Source organism: Thunnus thynnus, chromosome 23 (assembly GCF_963924715.1).
Source record: "Thunnus thynnus chromosome 23, fThuThy2.1, whole genome shotgun sequence".
Lineage (NCBI taxonomy): Eukaryota > Metazoa > Chordata > Actinopteri > Scombriformes > Scombridae > Thunnus > Thunnus thynnus.
This window is the reverse complement of record NC_089539.1, coordinates 8,130,858-8,138,004: the sequence shown is the minus strand read 5'-3', so window position 1 is coordinate 8,138,004 and position 7,147 is coordinate 8,130,858.

The following is a 7,147-nucleotide window of genomic DNA, read 5'->3' as shown; positions in this document are numbered from 1 at the left end:
ACCGATAGCCAACATTATTTTGTAGATTTAGATTTATAGATGTTATATTCAACACAAAATAGCTACAATTTTATGCTGCTTACACACAGTAGAGTCCAAAAGTCTGAGACCACTTTCCCATTGGGAAAGTGGTCTCAGACTTTTGTGGTCTCACACCATACATTTAACTTTCCAACCCTTACTTACAATAAAGTATTTTCTATCATGTTGTATTTCACTAAATGATCTCAGAACCACTGGTCTATTGTAGAATGTACTTTAATTTAACTTAACCCAACTGTAATCTATTATTAGCCTTTTCATATTTATTTGTTTGTTATTTGTAAGGGACCATGTACAGTGTTAAACATAAATGTTACCATTTGATGTACTGTACCAGAATTAGCTGGCAGCTAATTTTCATCTGCAGTCTCTTAGCTGGTCACAATTAAAACATATGCACAGTAACAGAACAGTACAAAGCAAAAAACAGACAGGACTCATAATACAAAGTTACACAAGGTAGCACATCACACACCCTCACAATGTCAACTAGAAATGACAAATGTATGTTGGACAAATGCTGTATATATGTATATAATCAGACATTAATAATCCCATTAATCTGTTGTAAACAGCTTAACTGTGATGTTTTGAAACTGTAATATTTTAACCTATTTTTTGGGTGAAGTTTTCCTCCCACCAAGAATTGGTGTGTACATAATTCATGAATAGTGCTAATTAGACAGAAGGTGACATTTCTCCTTGTTGTAGGACACAAAACAACCTCATTCACCTTAAAGGTAAAGTCACTAACAGGCTTTAATTGACATTCTGCACTTGAAAGCGGACCGATATTTTCTCATTTGCAATGTAAAAGGTGTGTGCTCTTTTTGTCATTTCCACATTAAAAGGCCCTTCATGGGATATTCATGCCCACACAGATGTGTCAGGTTCCCCTCAGGCAATGTGTTCAACAGTTTCCTGCTGACCAAGGTCATACTTTCACTGTCCGCTGGCACTTCCTCTTCTCAGTGAGGGCACAAACTCATTAATCTGTTAACATGCAGATGAAAGTCAGACAGATCTGGATGGTAACTGAATAGAAAATAAATGTCAGTGAATCACTCTGTATGCTTAAGAGTAGGAGCCAAAACCAATAAGTACTCATCTTAATCTCTTTGTATTCATTAGAAGACAGAGTCTGCATATCTTTCTCAGTATTTGGACTAATAGGTGCATATGGTAAAACAAAGAAAAGATAACAAAAAGTCTAGATGACATTTTCAAACATTTGAGAGGACATTTATCACAGATTGGGTTGCACATTCATTTACTTAGTTATAGTTAGTCAGTTCTTAACTACTTGTTTCAAGCTAGTGATTTATTAAATCTGATTGCACCATTAAAACTTAAGGAATGTCTATCAAGCTGTAACATAACTTAAGTAAAATAACAGTTTTGGGACTCCAAGGGTTATATTAATTTGTCAGTAATTTTCTACTTTTAATAATAATTTGTGTCTAATATGGTTTTTCCACAAAAAGTTCAATTATCCTTAAAATTACATCTTCTCCTTCCCCCTCATTAAAAATCCAATCCAAAATCCAAAAAGTTTAACTGTTGGACACAAGATGTCTCCTACTTCACTTTAAGTTCATTCTGAGTGTTTACGCACTGGAGGCTTCAAGTTTCCACATCACACTTGTGCATAATAAATATTGGACCAGGATTGGCTCCAAACTAGTTGTGATGTCACAAATTATGCTCATAGGCCTGCCAATTACATTTTCGATGATCACAGAGAAGCTTTCCACTATCAGCAGATTAATGTGAAAACGGCTTTCTAGTGTCAAACTCTGCACATACATCATTCTGCACAGTGAAGCTCAAACATACAACAGTAGGAACAAGAAGAACATGTTTTTGAGTGGAGGGGGTCTTTAAGTGTGTGGAAAATATCCGATGATGCTAAGATGCTAACCTGACTTATGTTTTTTGCTCATTTAGGCTAACGTTATTAGCATGATGTTTTGTAATTTTAGGTATATTATGTTGTTTTTGTGAAATGTGATTGAAAACTTACCAGATTGCATAGTTATTATTAAGATTATTATAATCAATATATTAAAACGGGTAATATATTAGCAAGCTAACGTTATTTTTGTCAGTTACTTCAGTTAACTAATCAGATAGTTAGTAGATGTGAATATTTAGAAACAGTTAATCTCTGTCCAAATTTTATGTGGTGCAAGTCGTTTTAATTTAGTGATATATATATCTCCAGTTAGTGAATACTTATAACTGCACTAAGTTTGAACTTATGAACAACTGTTGCAACTGGCTATTGAGGCGGTGTAACAAAAGAGCACAGTACCAGCAATCCATTTTATGAGACTTTACATTTACTTCACTACATTTGATAACTGTAGTTATTAGTTATTTTGCATAATAACTTTTTATATAATCTCACTAACACTTAAGTACATTTTTACCATGAACTCTTCTACACTTTTATTGACATAAGATTTTGGATGCAGCAATTTTACTCCAAGCACAGTATTTTATTCATTACTTTGGCATTTTTTCACATCACTCTGATCACCATCAACTAACTGCATTAAATTGCACATGGTTACGGGACGTTGCTGTGTTTACAATAAACATTCTGCACCATCCATCAGTACCAGACATCACTTTGATTAAATACACGTCAGCAGACTGAATTGTTTTGGTGTGAAGCCTCTTTTGTTGATCTTGATCTCTCTTGGTGACTGGTGATAAGCAGTTCTATTGTTTTGTGAAAGTTGTCTTGTGAATGGTTTATTGCCTGTGTAACAGCTGCTCAAAGGTGTGAGACTTGTCCTTTGGTCAGGTAGTAAACTCATTTGTATTCAAAAAAGGACAAATGGGACAACTGCAGAAAGTGAACCCCCCCTTTAGTTCTACAGATTATAAGAGTCAGTATCCTATCATTAGGGGCATATGTATGTATATACATGCACATTACTACTTGTTAAAAGTTTTTCTAGCATTCACTATCACAATTTAACCAGAAATCTATTGTTTTATTTAACATTGTTAATGCATGTTCCTTTTTTTAATGGCAAAACTCAGCATGGAACATTTTCCTGTTGCTCCATTTGCTGCTATCTTCACTCATTTTTAATTAAAAGCTATCAATAAATTGGATTGTGCTGGAAAGAAACTGGGCTGTTGAACAGTGTATCGATTCTGTACTCATGGGACAGGATGTGCATGGACAGCAAGGTGATTTAATGCTGTTCTCCTGAAAAATAATGAAAACTTTATTTTCATTTGCTGCTGATATAGTTTGGTACATCACCAGTACACCCTCATTTGTGTGAGGGGCAGTTTAATTCAATTTGAACAAATGATTCAATTTGACATACCGTAAGAGCCATGTGGCCTGATTCCATTTGGCTCATCTACTATAGACTGGCTGAAACTTAATGAAATCAAATCCGGTGTCTGCAGCTGAATAACTATAGAGGAAAATGTCCCGCCAGACTCCGCTGATCGACACAACCGATAATAACTAACTTTTCTTCAAGGAATCTGCTGTTTTTTCAGAGTCTCAGTGTGCTGACCTCTCAGTGGGGAAAAAACAAACAAAAACACAAACTTAGCAGGAATCTGGGGCAGGAATGGCATGTCGGAGAATTTTGCCTGTTTGTAGTGATTGATTAGATCCCTGCAGACTCTTGAAGGATTTTGGAGAGCAGAGGGGGGATCACACCATCCCAAAAGACCCACTCATAGATGGGCTGATTATTTCCTCATGGCCTCCTCTGCTGAGGCCTACAACACCTCCATCTTGTGCAGTGATTTCATGTAGAGCCCAAGACGAAAATCTGATTTCTTTTTGAAGTAAATGGCAAAAAAATCATCCATTTTCTTTATATATGTGTACATTCTTCATTCTTTTCTTCCTCAAAAGTTTTGAACAAACTTAAATGTCCCATGCAGAGGCATTTCAGTCCCACAGAACATTACTTCAGGACCCTTGGATTTTATAAGGGCCCCTTATTCACGCTCTTGCCAGCTGTAGCCCCTAGGATCATCAGCACCTTTCACCTTTCTCCACTAGCAACACCACTGATCCCACCATGCCTTCTTTCTGCACAGCATATACAGTGTACACCAACCTTGCAGCGTGCCTCAGCTCTCACATTCCTCTCCTGGTGAAATCATATTTTCTAGCCGCCGCTGATTTGTTTGGTCACAGCGGCGCCTGCATGATAGATGTTTTTCTGGCTGTGAAACACCTCCCGTACCCCTCACTGCACCCCCCCCCCCCCCACCCCTCCAACCCACCCTCAGACAGTTTGGAGAATAGTTTGAAGGTATGTGGAGCTGCAAGTCTGTCTGTCAGTAGAGTAACGGTGCCAGATCCTCCACAGTCTGTGTGAAACGCGTACAGATGTTGGCAGCGAGCTCGCCGGGCTGGTAATGCTGTACGTGGCTGGCCGCCAGACATTATACTCAGAATAGTAAGGATGCTGAAAAATGCCTACCCAGCATGCCTAGCTCCAGGTATCACTCTGTGCCAGTAACAACATACAGTCGAGAGGCGGAGTGGCATGGAAGGTATGTCTGCATGTACATATGTGCTTTCAAGGAGTATTGCTTATATAAAAGAGCAGAATAGAGCTGAAAACATTGATCCATCAGATTAAAACTGTCATTTTTTTTCAGTTTTAATTAAATTGTGCATTCACAATCAATATTGGGTGAGTTACTTGCTCATTTAAAAAGATTACATTAATTTACAAATTGCTCAACAGAAATCACTTACTACTTTACTTTTGTTACTCAGCCAAACTCTCAAATATGCCTTTCAGAGATGAGTGGCTTACAGTTTGGAGATATGTACTGGCCATCAACAGTTAGTTTAACATTAGCATGAAGTCTTGTCCTTTTGCTGAAGCTGCATTGCTCTTACACTCTCCAACTCTGAACTAATTCCTGAATGTTGCCTTACCAGTAGGTAATGTTAGCAAACCAGCTAAGAAGACACAACATGCAAATAACACAACTTTAAAGTTACATGGAATTGCATTTCTCCTCTTTTGGTGGCGGCTAATCACGCTCCATTTTGTGAAAGGAGGGTCGCAGTCAGTTAGATATTATTCACATGATTTAATTGTTCATCTGTAACAGAACGTTTTTGGCCATCCAGCTTTCATCAGTGTGTGAGCACAGTGGCATCCCTGCAAACAGGGCTAATCACATTCCCATGCCTCCAGCCCCAACATCAAACTAGCAGATGCCAGACCAGTCTGTCCACTGAACGCAAAGAGATCAAACTGATGTTAAGCCTCCATCAAACTACCTGTAAGTCAACTCCCAAATTGTCAAAGTAATGTGTTACTGGGATTAGTAACTATAATGTAATTACTTAATTTCACATTGTAATCGCTACTTGTTACTGAAAAAACTAATCACATTATTGTAATGCATTACAAAATAATGTGTTACTGCCCAATGTTCATTAGATGCTGAATGTGCCATGAGAACTTTCTTTTGGTGACAGTAGGCATCTTTTTTCAGCAAAAAGATGAACCTACTGTGCACTAATTTTACAGACAAAGTTGCCGACCAGCCGACCAGACCATCTCTTCCTGTCAATGTGTCAAAGCATCCTTGAGCAAGACACTGAGCCCCAAGTTTCTCCTACTCAGGCCAGCGCCTTGTGCGTGGGTGAATGGGTGAATAAGAGACAACAATTATTATGTGTGTTGTCAGTTAAGGTAGAGAGGTGCTATATAGGTGCAGTTCATCCATATAATGGACCATTTAGCTGCCAAAGAGCCAGATATTTCCCTCATAAGTTAATGGAGACCAAATCAGAGCGTAAAGCAAAGAAAATATTGGGTCTACATTACATTAGTGGCCAAAAACACAATTCTTAATGAATGCTATGTTGCTCTGTTTCTGCTGAACGTGCAAATAAGCAACTGCATGTTCACACACCTCACCTTATCAGCGTTACAGGGTGATATGCCAATGTTGTGCTTTCAGATTGTTGCACTGCCCCCTTGTGATAAAAATAATAATAATTAAAGCAGGTAAGTTCACAGAGGAGGTGTAGAGAAATTCTGACTCTTCAAAACTCCATGAGTTTAACGAGATGGTGATCTGGCATTAATTCACAACAAACCATAAAACATAAAATGCATCACCTCCTGTGTGGAAGAAAAGAGCAACGGGACACCTGTGATAGCAGTCAGTCAGTTATTTGCAGGAAAACGTTTCAGGTTATTACTTTAAGTATTTGTGCATCTTGTCTGAGGAGGAGAAGATCTTTGGACTGAGCTGCATTCAGGCTCAGTCCAGGTGTCGAGCCATATTCGTGTTCTCACTGCTCAACACAGGAGCATTTTAAGCGTCAGAACAGTGTACATGTTGTCAAGGCTGTGCCTGTGTGGGGTTGATGTTGACGGGTGGCTGAGAGGCTCCAAAGTGGCCCATGTTAAGGTCTGCGTTGTGTGGCCGCCGCCAATTACAAGTCTCAGAGCCCGAAACAAAATGTCTGCTGTGTGAACCGGTCAGTGGGGATAAATGAGGCAGTGTGTGGAGCTCGGTTGGGATGCCTGCCTCTTATAATTAATGGGACGACTGACTCTGGCATGGAGTGTGGTGGCCGAGAGACTGATGGCCATGTGATTTGTCAACATGCGTCCTTTCACCCCATAATTTTATTCCCCCCCAAAACACACACAGACACACACACATACACACTGCCAGAAAATCAAGCTGTTTTTTCATAACAGCTTGAGCAGGTTCGTAGATCAGGACTTCACTATCTTGCTCTTGACACTGGTGTGAAGGGAAATCTCACTTCTATCAATATCATTTATCTGAATGTGAAAAACACCAGCAAACACAGCATAGATGCATTCACCTTGAGTTCAAGGTCAGTGTATATAAGGCTTTAGCCTGAGGTTTGTATTGATTGTAATTATCTTTCACCCTGAGGTAGAATTGCAGCTCATTTGTAACCCAATTGTCCTGTATTTGTTAGCTCTTATTAGCCTGGCATGCTTTTTATCCAACAATAACCCCGCTGCACACAGACACACTGACCGAAATGCAGACAAGTCAGTTCAATATCCAATTTAACTTCCCAATCAACCTTTTGCAC